Below are 14,993 nucleotides of genomic sequence, written 5' to 3' on the forward strand. Positions count from 1 at the left end.
CAATGTACACACTTATTTCTACCTATGTTATTTCATTTGATTATCACTGGAATCTAGGACATAGCTGTGCATGTCCTGACGCTCAGAGGTCACCCAGGTTCTTAAAGGGGCCATGTAGTGGAGCCCAAACCAGAGCCCAGGCTGCCTGACTCCCAAGCCACTTACCATCACACCAAGCTGCTGCTTCCAGCAGATAGTTCAGTCAACAAATCAATTAGACTGTGCATGTGTTTTTAAACAAACTGACTGACCCTTTGACTCGTTAATTTAAAATCAAAGTGATTGAATCATTTGTTTATGAAAATACAGGGTAAGAAGCACTTGTTTATTTTTACATCAAACTCTCCATTCTGTTGATACGTATTTTCAAACAGCTACAGTGTGAAATCAATTCTTTGTGCCACAACAGGAGGCTGCCAGACATGCACCAGTCTCTTTAACTGAATCCATATGCCTGCAGGATCATCACCACTAGTAGCATCATCTCCAAATATGTAGAACAATGTGCCCATATTGATTTTGATGGTTCAAAATTATAATAAGCAAGTTTGGAATAAAAGAATGTACAAACTCTTCATTGAAATTTTGATAGCGTCATACTGAAGGCTGGGGAAAACTTGCCTATGTCCTTATATTCCTTTCTGACTATCCTTTCTGATACTGTATTATTATTTTTACTTTTAGCATGAACTGATCCGTACTCCACCCCATTCCAGCTTAATGTTTTTTCTCACCCACATCTGGACCGTGGTATGTTCACCCAACAGCCTGCCCAGTGCTGACCCCTTCGCGCTGGTCTGTGCACAAAAGCCTGGCCTTAGCGAGGCTTGTCACTCAGGAGGCTGCTCAAGTGGCACGGGCTTGGGAGAACCCACTTTTGCTAAGTCCCTGGGGCATGATTTCCAAAAAGGAACCACAGAGAGAAAGGATCTGGTTGTCTGTCAACTGGACTCCCACACGGATGTCAGGGCTCAGCTGGGAAAAGCTGCTTTTTCTCTTTCTGTGTGGTTCTCCTTCATTGTAAAAAAAAAAAAATCAACAGCACTCTCTAGAGATTTCTTTCCCTTTCCTTTCCTCCCAAAAGACTGTGTGGTTACTTGTTGCCCCTTCTTCTGTTTTTTTCCCCATTTTCTCACCTGGCACCCCACTGTGCTCTGTCCTTACTCACCTCCCCGCCTGCTTTCCTTCCTCTGTTTATCCTGCCTGAGATTTGCACGGCTCTGTGCGCACTAATCCTCCTACAGCTTCCCTCTCCAATACCTCCCTCCTGTCCGCTCAGCTTCCTCCCACACGGCTGAGGACTGCTTTCCCGGACTCTCGCATCATGGTCCATTACTTAGCCAACACGTTAGTCTCAGCTGAAGGGGGAAGTGGAGACGAGGCTGATGGAGAAGACACCAGCAAAGGAGGGGAAAGGTGTCAAGTGAGACTTGCCAGGAATGGGAAAAGGGGGAATAAGAAGCCCCTGGAGCCTAAAAATAAAACCAACATGTGGGGCAAGATTTAGCTTTTCTGTCCTGTTCCAATTTTATATATAACAGTTTGTATATGTTATATTAGAAATATATTAATAAATATAAAAACTAATTAACATAATGTTAGAACTAATTAACAATAGTAAGTAATTAACATAGTAGAAATAATTTTCGTAAAATGTCTGACACAGTGAGTGGAACATAACAGATGCTCAATAAAGGATGATTATTACCTTATTGCTTTTTTAAGATCCAAAGAGACTCAGATAAATACAGAATTGTTTTCAAACCATGGAACAAAATCTAGTGTTAAAACAGCAGCACTGTTTTCTTAGTTCTCTATGTTATAATATACAGACTTGGTAGTCAGTTGTGAGACATGTCAGAAATTTTATAATAATAGTCACCAAGTACTGAAATTTGAGTATAAAGATTTTGGAGACAGGAGAGTATAAATGTAAATACCTGGCCTACAGTTGGGGACATGGATTAGTCTTGGAAATGTAACCTCTACAGACTTTCGTTTTCTAATCAGGGTAATGAAAGTCCTATAGAACCAACTGCACAGGGTTGTTCCTCACTCAAAAGGGGGTCATATGTGCAAAGCTCATGGCACAGTGCTTAGCACATAGTGAGCTCTCAGCAAAGGCGGTCCATTATTGGACTGCAATTTTTAAATTAAAGCAGATTCTAGCTTATTCATATAAAAACAATGATTTTACTCACTTGCCTTCTGATTTACTTTCATGAGAAACAAAGAAAGTGGAGTCAGTTGTTCAGCTAATCTGTTGGGAGTCTGTGACCCATGAGAAACTCATCTCTTATGTGGATTGTGGAAGGAAAAATATCAGGAACCACTATGGTAGGTTTATCACCAACTATATGCCACCTGCCTATCATATTTCTGGCCATTTCAAATGCCCATAGAGCATTTTGCAACAGGGTGTTGTTCATTAGTTCATAAGGGACTTCATCATTCACTAGGGTCTGAAGGATATTTTGTGCTATTAGGACAGATATGAGAAGCCACTTGTGGGATGGCAGGTAGAATTGACTGGTGAAGGAAGATTTGTTGACCATTTCATATTATAGGGCATTTTCCAAATCCTGAAACTATATGGTTTATGCTAAATCTTTTGACCAATATCTATGGAGCACCACAACTCTCTGACTCTGGGCTGGGTGCCAGCGAGCCAAAGGTGCATTACACATATCAGAGCCTGTTGAGAGAACATGGGGCCCCACACATAGCTGCATAAATATTTGTTGAGGCAGCTGGGAAATAAGCCCTTACTTAATCATAAATGCTGTCTGTTAGAGAGCTAAGAACAAACCATTCTAGGTGGGCAGGGGAGGGACTAACTACTCTGGGTTGTGACAGATTTGGTGCCTGGAAAAGTCCTACTGTGCTTCAGTCTCCCTCTTTGCTGTCTCTCCAGGGCTCAAAGAAATCCCCTGAAAATACCTGCCACAAAGTCCCAGAACAAAGCACGGTGATGTGGCCAACCCCAAATCCAACTCCCACCCTTGGGGCTTTTCTCTTCTTTTCTTCCTTTCACTAGGAATTGCGTACTGTTTGGGTTCCATTTCAGCCTGTTCAGTAGCTGAGCACAGCTGGGGAAGGACTCTGGCTGTAGAGCACCCAAGGCCATAAGCAAACACAGCATCAGAAAAGCAAACTCCTGGGCAGAAGCCCTGCAGCAAGGGGGATCGTCATGGCTGTGGCCAGAGAGAGCAGGGCTAAGCGTTGTTGGCAGAGAACATGCCTGGCTCCTGGCTCCAGGCTCCTGGCTCCTGGCTCCTGGCTCCTGGCTCCTGGCTCCTGGCTCCTGGCTCCTGGCTCCGCAGCCCTCCACTGCCCACAGCTGGAGCTGCTCAGCTTCGTCTTGCTCAGCCAGTTTCACCCTGGTATCCAGTTCCCTGGTCCGGGGAGCTGAGGGACCTGTGTAGTGGCTGAGGGTCTCCTTGGATTCCCAGCTGACCACGTGCTCTGCCTTTGGGAGCAGAACCAGCCATATTTTGTTTTGTTTTTTGTGACTAACTGGACCACCCTATGTCCTGCTTACTGTAACTGGCACATGTCTTGTTTTGGGTACCTCAGTCTCTGGAGCTCTGTTTCCTCAACTCTCAGGAGAATGTGTAAACACCCAATTGCAAGGCTCTTTTTAGCAATGAATTAGATGACTTATGAAGCACCTGGGAAGATGCACCTCAGAATTTATGTTGGTTCTGAGTCCGACCTTTGTACGCTTTGTCATATCAGTGTTCTTGAGACCTGGAGTTGTGCCTCTGAACACGAAGCCTAATTGTTTTGGCGTGGAGGACATTTGGTAGACCACAGTGTAAGACTATGTGTTTTATTGACCAATGTTCATGTGTGCTATAGGTAACCCCCATGCTCCCCCATCCCTTCTCTGAGCCTTACCCTCACCCCACTCCTGACAGGGTATCTCTCAATCAGTTTTCTTTGAGGGTTTGGGACTCAGAGGCACAAAGAGACAACATGTCACTGAGCTAGAGTGAAGGGGCTTGGGCATACCCCAATATCTCCTGTCTCTCCTCTGTGTCAGCTCTGCCTCAGCTGCTCATGGATTGATCTGGAAGAGTCCATCAGAGACCAAAGGACACTGGCTCCTGCCCTTCCTGTCTGTTTCTCTTCCCAGGGTTCTGGACTCGGAGGAAAAAACCTGCCAGGTGCTGTTTTTCAGGCAGGAGAGGAGCATGCTGGGAGCCCTGCAGGGCAGAGTTGGTAGAGTGGGTGGAGCACAAGGCTGCAAGTCAAGTGACAGCCCATTCCCAGATATGTGACCAAGGCCACTTGAGGAATGCAGGAAGCAAACGCTGATAGGGCTTTCTACTCTGCTCAGCTGAAGAATGTGAAGAAAACTCCATCTGGAGGGAAATTGCATGGAACACCTCTCCAGCTAAATAACAAAGAGGCCATGCCTAAATTATGCCTCAGTTTGCAGGCCCGAAAGAGCAGAAATCAGAGGGAAACATTTGAAAAATGAGCTCTGAATTTGTCACGGTCCAAGATCTTCACCAGTGTTTCATTTAAAAAGAAAAAGAAAAACAACATGCCAGCCTCACAGTGGACACTAAATTACAAGCTGGCTAATTCATCGAACACCTTAGCGAAGAGATTAGAGAGTGAATCTGTCTGAAAGACCAACAGCCATTCTTAACAGCTCTCTCAACCTTATCTCTCTACTTAACCCGTCACCATGTTCTGCCAATGTCACTGCAGAAATTCCTCAGGTCTGTTTACTTCTCTCCACCTCCACTACCACCACCTTACGGGTACTTCTTATCTTGACCCCTACGGTAACTTTTTAAGTGGTCTAGTTGCCTGTTCTGTTTTCTGTTTCCCCTTTAATCTTTTTCTTTCACACTCTGGCCTATCGTTCTGTGTCACTACCTATTTGAAACCATTCAATGCCTTTCTATTGTGCTCAGGAAGAAGGCTAAATTCTACATGACTACATGGTGGTTCCCAAGGCCCTTTGTGGTCTCACCCTGCAGCAATTTCCTTTTTATTCTCTATACTCCACTTCACTTTTTCCTCCCCAGTTTCTTGAAAATGATTCCTAAGATCACTGGTCCTTTGCACATACTGTATTTTTTTAAATGCAGAGAATGATTTTGAAACTCTTATTATCAGTCTCTTTGAGGGCGAAACTATTGTGTTCCACACACCCCTCCCTCAGTCTAGTGAGATTCCTTTGTTATACATCTCATAGTATTTATCTAAATTAATATGAATAATAGCTAAGATTTATTGAGTGCTTAGCAAGTTCAAGAGTCAAGCACAGTGCTGAATAGTTTACAATCATTATATAAATGTTATCGAACTAAAATTACAACAAAATCTGAGAAGTTGCTAATATTATTCTCTGTTACAGGTGAGGAACCTGAGATCCTGGGGGGGAAGCTGAGTGCATATGCAGTAATGTGATGACTTGGTACATATTTGGCTCTCCCTTTGGAATGTGTATTTGGAGTGAGCTGGGCCAGGTAGCTTATTGGTCAGCACTGTTAGAGGCTGCCGGGCATGCAGGGTGTGTTCGATACCTACTTTTTGATTGAAATAATGATGAAAATTCCAATGAGTAATGAACTAGAACACATTTTAATGTTGAAACTAACTGGGTATCCTTTCATTCTCCACTCTAAATCAGTCGCCTATGAGATTATTCACAAATTCCAGACAGTTACTTGCAAATGAGAAAATGGCATTTCCAATAGCAGAAATGCTTTAGAGTACCCTCTACTCTTGGTTTTGATGACCATCTGTTCCATTTCTAAACGAGGCAGCAATTTAGTTTAATTTTGTTCACAGTGAAGGATAATTTTTTTGGTATCAGTTCTTCTGAGACTTCTAAAATAGGAGTCACACTCACACAGACACACACATACAAGCGTGTACGTGCTGTGTTAGATAAGTCTGCGCTAGCAGCTATAAGAAAGAAACCCTAAATTTCTGAGCTTAACAAAACAGACAGTTACTTCTTGTTTGTGTAACAACCTAATGGGGGCATTCTGGCCTGGCCAGATGGCTTTTCTCCTGGTGATCCAGGAGCCCAGGCTCCCTCCATGCCTGAGGCCTCACAGTTCTCTCACCTGGTCAGAGGGCAGCAGAGGAGAGCGAGCAGCGAGAAGGCATGCCTACTTCCTAAAAACCCTGGCCCCCAAATGAAGCATGTCACGTCCACTCATATTCCATTGCTAGAAATTCATCATGTGGTCACACCCAACTCTAAAGAAGGCAAGCAAATTCTGTCTAATACACACTCAGGAAGAAAAGGGAGAAATCATATTTGAGTGAGTCACCAGTCATCTCTGCCCCACCTCCAGTCCCTATAATACAAAGCAGAGAGATGCGGTAAGATTAGCACAAAGTGCCCTGGAGTATGGGAAGATGGAACTTAATTGTAATGGTGTCCATTTGGAAAGGCCTGTTGAGAGACGATTTTCAGTGAGTCTTAAAGGATAGGTAAGTCCTTGATAGAAACAGATCCTAACAGGCATAGCTGAGACCAGAGTCGAAAATGGTGAGGTCTGAAGTTAGGAGAGAGTGAGGGTGTGAGAAAAAAGGTATGCTTGTGCCTTGGTCTATGTGTACATATCTCAGCATCTAGTTGAAATTATTTTAATAATCTATTTTCTTGAACTCCTTCTATAATTAATTAAATAAATAGAATTACCCCTTCCACCACGAGTATCTTAGTCCCTAATGTGAAAATATGAAATAATTAGAGGGTGTGCTGTATAAGAATTTTAATGTCATGGAAAATTTCTATTTTCAAGACTGTGCTAATTATACAGGATGAGGCGGAACAAAGGGAAGATGCACAATTAGCAAAGCCCAGCTTATTACAACCAGCTCTGTTTAGAGGCCTTTTGAATCTAGATATGTAATAAATCAAGACTGATCTAGTATTTATCTTTTAGAGGACAACTCTGGGGATTTAGAAATGTAGGGATGGGCCATTCTGGATTTGGCTGTGGTGATGGTATAGGAAACTTTTACATTCTAGTCTGAGTGGCATGGAGAAAGAGCAGGGTCTTTAGAGGGAGACGACCTCTGTCCCTTCCTTGGTCTGCTGCTCATTGGCTGGGTGATCATAACCTCTATGAGCTGCTTCCTCCACTGTGTGGGGAAAATGATACATATGAAAGTGAGACAGGTTAGTAAGAAGCTAGGAAAATTCCTTGACAAGTGGAATGAAGGAAACAGAGACAAAATAGTTAAGCAGACGGCTGAGCAATTAACAGCCAGCTAATAAATTACAAGACACTATCCTTCATAGCCAAAGGCACTTAGGAACAAATAGTTTACATCTCTCCTCCCCAACCAGAGAGCAGTTAAATCACCCTAATCTGGGAGGTAGATAACAGAGACCCAGTTAGTGCCATTAGTGCCAGCCAAACCCAAGAACGGATAAGGTCAGGGAATAAATAACAAAAACCCCAGTTTGAGCCAGACAAATCCAAGATAGAGGTGAAGATGACCAGCGAATGATCCCAAACCCCACTATATAATTTAGCATATTGAAGTACATGCCTAGAAAGCTGAAGAATATTCTGCTGAGATCCTCCTCTGAGGTCTCCCCTGAAGTTCCCGCCTTTAGAAAACAGATAAAAACCCTCAAGACAAAGGACCCAGTGTGCACTCTCCCTTGAGCACGTCTGTCTGCACCTCCCTTTACTCAGGCTCAAACTTTTGCTTTCTTTCTCTTAGGCTCCAAGAGCCCCCTCTTGCCTAACTTTTCAGTAAGTCAGAAGCAGCTCCACCTTAGCTCACTTTTGTCACTGTGACTTTTACTTCTCAGTGAATCCAGGCAGCCAGCTTAGGCTCACTTCTGTTACTGTGATCTTGCTTCATGTATCCTAAGCCCTTCCTTTGTTTCACTGACCCCAGCTTTAATAAACACATTTTCAAAATCAAATTTCAAGAAACCACACATTCCAAGCTGTGCTGGGGTAGACCTGCCCCAGTCCAGTCCCTTTCCGGTGATAAAAGCACTTAGCACTGAGCCTGGAGTATATTAAAGACCCATTTTTAAAGTTTAGATCCATTTCCTTTCCTTCTCCTACTTTATTTCCCTTAAGCAGGATTTCATTCACCTCAGTAAAAGTCCTTAAGACTTTAAGAACTGTATAAGAATCACTGTAATATCAAATGGACATACTGCTTCTAAGTCCACCAAACTTCAATAAAGGCAGTTACAATATCTGTAGCCCTCTCTGAGCGGTGTCAAGGATAAAGAAATACCTTAGTTGTCAAATCCAAGGAAGACTGACTCAGCTCTTCTTTTCTTACAAAGAAGATAAACTACATCTCCTGCAATTTGCTTTTTGCTAGGGGGTTTTTGTTTTGTTTTCAAACAAGATCTCCAGTGCAAAAGACAAATTCTCCTACATATACATTAAAAAGGGGCTACGAGGAGTCCCATAAAGGGTTGTGCTTTTCTCTAGATTCTGTTGCCAGAATATTAGAAATTGATATGAAGAGCTAAGAGCTTAAAAATTGCACAATAGTACATATTATTCAATTGCAAAATGGAAAACTGCTGCTCATCCCAAGCCTCAGCTCAGCTCTGAATAGTCTATACACTCAAGTGCATCTCAGTATTGACTCGGGATAGAGGCCCTCAGCTCCTGAGGAGGCATTAGGATTGCATTATCATATCAATGGCCCACATGCAAACTTCTTCATAAAAAAAAAAGGATCATAATCCAGAGGCAAGAGATAAAATATGAGAGTTTGATTCCTGTAAACAAATCAAAGGTATTTAGAGTCAAGCAGCTTAATCTGTGTTAAAACATTGCCAGGAATATAAACATCAGAACAGCCTCAGAGCCAGAGCAGGAAAGAACTGAGAGGGTAGAAGGAACTCTAAAGATTATTTGCTGCTTTTCCCTGATTTACTATAATTCAGCCCTATTGGCCCTCTTTCGGTTCTGTGAACCAGCCAAGCTCCAAGCCTCTTGTCTTAAAGTCTCTATTCCTTTGCCTCTTCACAGATGCCTCGTGTAATAGTCAGGATTGTCTCCAAAAAGCTGCATTAACAAAAGCTTCCATATCTCAGTGGCTCAAGGCAATTAAAGTCTGTTGTTGCTTTCCCATGCTACATGTTCAGAGAGGGTTGGCCGAGGGGGTCTTTGTTCCTTGAAGTCTCGAAAGTTTCAGGTTAAGGGGGCAACCACATCTTGGAACACACCACCAGTCAGAATGCCACAGGGAGCTAGAGCAACAATTAAATGCTCCAGCAAGGAAGTAACATATGTTGTTTCTAAGACAACACATTGGCCAGACCAAATCCCATGGCCCTATGAAACCCCAGGGAGACCAAGGCAACGCAATCCTATAATGTGTTTGGAAAGGGAGGGGAATAGAATTAGCTCTTTTGCCTCTCACACCTCCCCTGACCAACCTTTCTGAAGCAGGTTCTAGCTCTTTACTGCCTTAGCACCCCTTTTGTATTTTTCATAGTGCTTATCACAATTTGTAATATCATTATTTACTTAATAAATAATGTTTTGTTTTCAGTCTGTTTCCACTATCGAACTATAAGATCTCTAAAAGGAAAGTCCATGCCAGCACACTAATCCAATGACACAGTTATCAAAACTGGTTCAGTCTGCCTAATATATTTAAATACTGAATATATTTGTCTTGAATTTGGAGAAGCCTCCTGGTGATAATCTCCTGTCTCTCAGCCCAGGTCCTTTCTGGCTGTGTGCTGGCGCCTATCCATGGCTCCTTATCAGAAGACCCTCCCTCTACACAACGTCAGGGCTACCGCAAAGGCAAGCTGGGCATTCCTTCCAACACAGCTCTGAAGCCAACTGGAAAACTATCAACTAAAACCTCACAGAAATCTCCAAAGCTGGTGAAAACCAACATAGCCAATGCAAATCGCTGTACACTTTGTAAATAATGAAAAGAAATTTGGCGAACTGGTGTTTTCTTGAATTTATTTTTGGCAAATTAGCTTGCAGGGGATTAGCTCAGAGCTACCCTCTCACCCTCCACTTACAGATGTACTTTATTGTCAAACAGCCTGGTATTTGGAAGGCACTCTGAAATAACTGTCCCTTTTATGGACAAAAACTGTAGTTTAAAGAGATTAAATTACTGGCCCAGATCATAGAGGTGATGGTGAGAAGATAAAATGTGGGCTTCAAGTCTCTTCTTGCCCATGTGGTGCTCCTTTTCCTGGCCCATAAAACAGGAAATCTGCAATCGTTTTTACAAAGTTATCATGCTTTTTAGGGCAAAAGTAAGTGTATAAAGGAATATTTTGAATATTTCTCTTGACTTTTATTGTTTTGTTTTTTTGTTAATCCTCACCTGAGATACTTGTCCAGTGATTTTTTTTTTTTTTTAGATAGAGACGGAGGGAGGGAAGGAGGGAGGGAGGGAGGGAGAGGGAGGGAGAGAGAGAGAAAAATTGATGTGAGAGAGACACATTGATTGGTTTGCCTCCTGAACACACCCTGACCAGGGACTGGCGATTGAACCTGCAACCCAGGTACGTGCCCTTGACTGGGAATTGAACCCAGGACCCTTCGGTGCACGGGCCGACACTCTAACCACTGAGCGGCACCAGCCATGGCTCTCTTGCTTTTTAAAATCACTTTAAATAAAAACATTTTAATGATTACTAGTTATCTTAGATACTTCTTAATAACTATACCATCATTTTCTATATAAAATACTATTACTTTAAAGTGAAATAAGAAATAATTGAAGTACAACTGCCCATGAGACAAGGTTATTTCAGCAAAGAAGTTTCAAGAATCAATTAGCTATGGCCTTAGAGAAATAGATTTTTAAAGAGGAGTTGTCTCAGGTCACCTAAGGCATGTCTTTGCATGTCTTTAGTGCCCTAATATTTCATCTTAAAAGAGGCCACCACTAAAATCAGCCAAAGGTTTCACAGATACTTGTCAATATGAATTTTACAAAAGGACTTTTTTCTTTAGTTATCATGTTTTTTCTCTTATATCATTCAGGAATGAGACTTTTATGGCAATGGTGTTTGTACATATCACAGCAGGTAAACATTAATTAAAAAAACCACCATTAAACTTTTCTCTCTCATTAGTCCTTAGATGTTGATTTCTGATTTTACAGACCTGCTGTTATTCTCCCACAGTGACAGCCCACATAACTGAACAGCGTGTTCCCCTCCGACCTGTTGGGCGGAGCGTGCCGCGCTCTTCTTACCATAGGCGCAGGGCACAAAGCATGGGCTCCATCTGTAACGGCAGGGCCAGGCGACGCTGCTGCTTAAAAGCTGCACAATCCTATGTGGATAACAAGAAAAGAGAAAACTTTAGAAACAATGAAAATGAATCGGGCTTTGAGAAATCAAGGCAGAACTCTGTCATTTAAAAAAGAGGGATGTATTTAGTCTCTAAGTATAGCACGCAGAATGGCAAGTGGGTGAGCACCGAATAGAGGTTGAGCAAATGAAAAAGAATGAATAAATGAACAAGTGAGGCCAGAGCTGGTCCTAGGACTGCAAACCTCTGTGCCTACAAGGCCAGGCAAGTAGGGTAACTGAAGGAGCCGACCGGGTGTGAGGCAATAGGGAAGAGTAGGGCTGTGGTGAACTGGGGAGCTCACGTCCCATCTGAAGGGGGCAGCACTGCTCACGCCTAGCTGATGGGTTTTACTGATGCGTAAGGAAAAACTAGCTCAATAATGCCACTACTGCAGACTTCCAAGGGAAGACAGAAAAACAGATTTTTATGTGAAATCTCTTGAATTTATGTTTAGAATTCAATTAAACAAAACAAAATGTTGTGCAGGTCAAACATGGCTAAAGTGAAAGCCTACCTGAGGGTCAGGATTAGCTCATGGGTAGCCAGCTTTGACCTAAGAGCTAGGGCAGCATCTTTAATTTCCAAATGATGAAAAGGGATCCAGAGGGCTGAAGCCTCTTGGGCAAGGATATTCAGCTAATTTGTGGTAGAGCTGGGTTTTTAAGCATGAGTATCTGCCCTTTAAGTCCTCACTTTCACTTGCGAACACTCTCAGACTGGCTGGATCTGATCAGACTAGTTGATCTGATCCTTGGGTCTCAAGTTGTATTTATATAAATCTTTGTAATGAGACGTATAATTTTCTGTTCTCACCATTTGTATTATGGGCAGCTGAGTGACTGAAATATGATGGTTCCTCATATGAAATGATAATCGAATTTCAGGCGTGCGTTTGGGAGAGTGTTTAAGCAGTGTGGCCAGATGTGAAGAATGGCAGTGAGGGCTATGGGCAGAGTCACGAGTAGGAACCACTGGGTCCTTTTGCTGGTATCTGCTAAAATGCTGCTCTGTTTATATGAGGGTGGTGCTGTGAGATGGTTAAGCGTATGAAATGGCTTTAAACACGGACTCAGTTGCTTACTTGACTTAAGCTCTTTAGGTCCACGTGTAAAATAGTGATAACAACAGTACCCGACCTGTAGAACTGTACTGAGGTTTAAATAAATCAGTGCATAGAAAGTGCTTAGAATGGCATCTGTATACGGCAAGCATTCAGTAAATGTTTGCTATTATTTGTAACAGATGCCAACATTTATTGAGTGCCTACTATACACTAATTTACTTACAGTTATTACTTGTAATCATCACTACAATCCTCTTCATTTTATATATTATCTTTATTTTAATAGTGAGAAAATCATGACCTTGGGAGATTGAGTCTCTGTCTAATGTCACCCTGGTATGTAGTGGACGCAGTGTTCGAACCTAGGTCTACACAGCTTGTCCATTTGTTTAACCCACCTCTTGACTGCCTTGTCAGTATTCAACCGAAAATACTGTTCAGATCTTTAAATGGAGAGAAAAATCAACTTTGGTCAAACAACAAATACTTGTCAAGTCAAATACCAAAGCAAAGACGTCCCAAAGCAAACAATGGAAAACACTGCACGCTTGATAGTCTTCTGCTTTATGTGGAAACATATTGTTCTGGGATGGGAGAGTGCCGCAGGACTAAGAATGAGGCAGGCGAGCACGTGGTCCATCTTCAGCCTGCACAAGACCTCATTCCTACCCTTTAAAAGGCTATGGTGTTTAATAAATTATTTGCTTAATATTGATCAATCCATTCCCATGGAGGTAGCTTTTAGAATTGCATCGTACTGAATGTTGACACTGGGAAAATAAAATCAGGACTATTTTACTCTAGCACATTAAAAAAAAAAAGTTCTTCCTTTTATAGAATTTTTTATACAAAGAAAGAGTAGAATAAAATATAAGCATTTATTAAAGTATATGAAGCATTAATATGAAGCATCTTATGTAAAACTGGTGAATGAAGGAAAGGAAGCAAAGAATGAAGGAAACAGGCAGTTATCGACTGCCAACGTGAGTCAGGCCCTACGCCAGGTGCTGTTACATACATATTACACATATTAGCACTTATTGAATGAAAACTAACCAAACCAGGGCCAAATATGTGTGGAAAATGTATGCAAATGTATATATAGCCAACTTAATTCTCCATGGGCAGATATTTCAGTTTAAACCTCTCAAATATTACTTAGACATAACTCCTTACTTTGACCACTCATTTTATTTAATTTTTTGACATAAAATATTTTTTTAAAATTAACCAAGCAAGGGCAGAGTGTCCTTTCAACCAAAATATTTAATTCATCATCGCTCAGAAAATATAAACTAGGAAACATATAGATAGAAAATCTCCTTGCTCTAGGACGAACACAACATTATCCTAAGAGATAATGATACCTATTCTCGTCAATAATATAAATGGCAGGAATATATTATACAAGAGAAGAAGAAAAACATAAGCTACTACTGTCAGTCTGATTCTAAAGTAGAAGGTCAGTATTTAAGTTAGAAGCATCACAACTTTCCAGAATATAAAATGCATCCACATTCAAATGTTGGTTTTAGAATACAAAACAGTATTTCAAAGTCAAATAGAAATGAATTTGTTCACTATCCACTCTTTTGGATAATTGCCACTATTGCTATTTTTTTCTTAGGCAAATAGTTGAAAATTGACTATATAAATTGTCGTGTTTTTCTGGGAAAATAGCCTAGATTCAAAATGTGTCACCCACATTTTTATCGAAGTTACAACTTTACCAGGCCTACAAATTATAGCTCTTCTAGAACATTACCCTGTTCCATCTCATTAATATCTTCTCTTCTTTATAGTTTCATGGGGAAGAAAGGAATTTTGCCAGTGCCACTTATCCCTAAGGAATCAATTCATTTTGTGTTTCTCCAGACCAGAGTTAGCTATAAAGTGTTTTACTGACAGAATAGGACCAATAAGGTAGTAATAATATTTAAACCTGTGATTTAGTCTTCCTAGTTTTGCAATAACCCTTTTTGTGCCAACAAAGAAATTGCACTGTGATCTCAAATGTCAGCACCTGGCCACGTTTGACCCAGTTTGTGTGTGGTCCGTCTGCAACCAGAGATTTGAATAAAGGTGAGCAGAACAAAATGGAAAGCACCATTGAGCTGCCTATTTATTAATTTATCAAGATAAATTGTGTGATTCATTAGCAAACCAGGTTGAAGGAATAGTTTCTCTAATTAATGAATTCGGGAAAGAACTGAGTGTCAATAATAATCATCGTAACTTTCTATTTCTCCTTGTCACAGGTCAGGTCCCGGGAGCATGTTCTCAGGAGCAACACCCGTGCTGAGGGAAGGAAGAAGGGGCGGGAGAGGTTGAAAGGTGATGTGGTCACAGCAGAGGCCTGAGCCCACCCCCGAGGGAGCTCTGGCGCTGGGCGGGCCTGCAGAGGTGCAGCGTGTGCTAGAGCTGGCCCACACGGGCTTGGGCAGAGCCCCCTGAGCATCCCTTCCCCACTTCACAGTGACATGTAGATACCTTGAATCGAGAGGCATGTGTGTCGGGTATTTATACCACAGTGACTGGCAAATTCTAGAAATCAGAGCTTCTGTCACTCCCTCTTCCAAGTCCTCAACCTCTGGAGAACTGGTTTACCAGCAAACCCC

General features: G+C 41.8%; 1 protein-coding gene across 5 annotated transcripts in view; it reads right to left on the bottom strand.

Moving 5' to 3' along the window:
• B3GALT1 (beta-1,3-galactosyltransferase 1) overlaps window positions 1-14,993 on the bottom strand; it is a 448,865-nt gene that overhangs the window by 21,601 nt on the left and 412,271 nt on the right. For 3 of the 5 annotated variants that reach the window (XM_081142112.1, XM_081142114.1, XM_081142113.1), the window contains one exon: window positions 11,180-11,291. The gene's annotated coding sequence lies outside the window, so the exon portion shown is untranslated. The remainder of the gene's footprint in view (window positions 1-11,179; window positions 11,292-14,993) is intronic. The other 2 variants (XM_081142115.1, XM_081142116.1) reach the window with 1 other exon arrangement.

This window comes from Miniopterus schreibersii (assembly GCF_964146895.1).
Source record: "Miniopterus schreibersii genome assembly, chromosome: 7".
Lineage (NCBI taxonomy): Eukaryota > Metazoa > Chordata > Mammalia > Chiroptera > Miniopteridae > Miniopterus > Miniopterus schreibersii.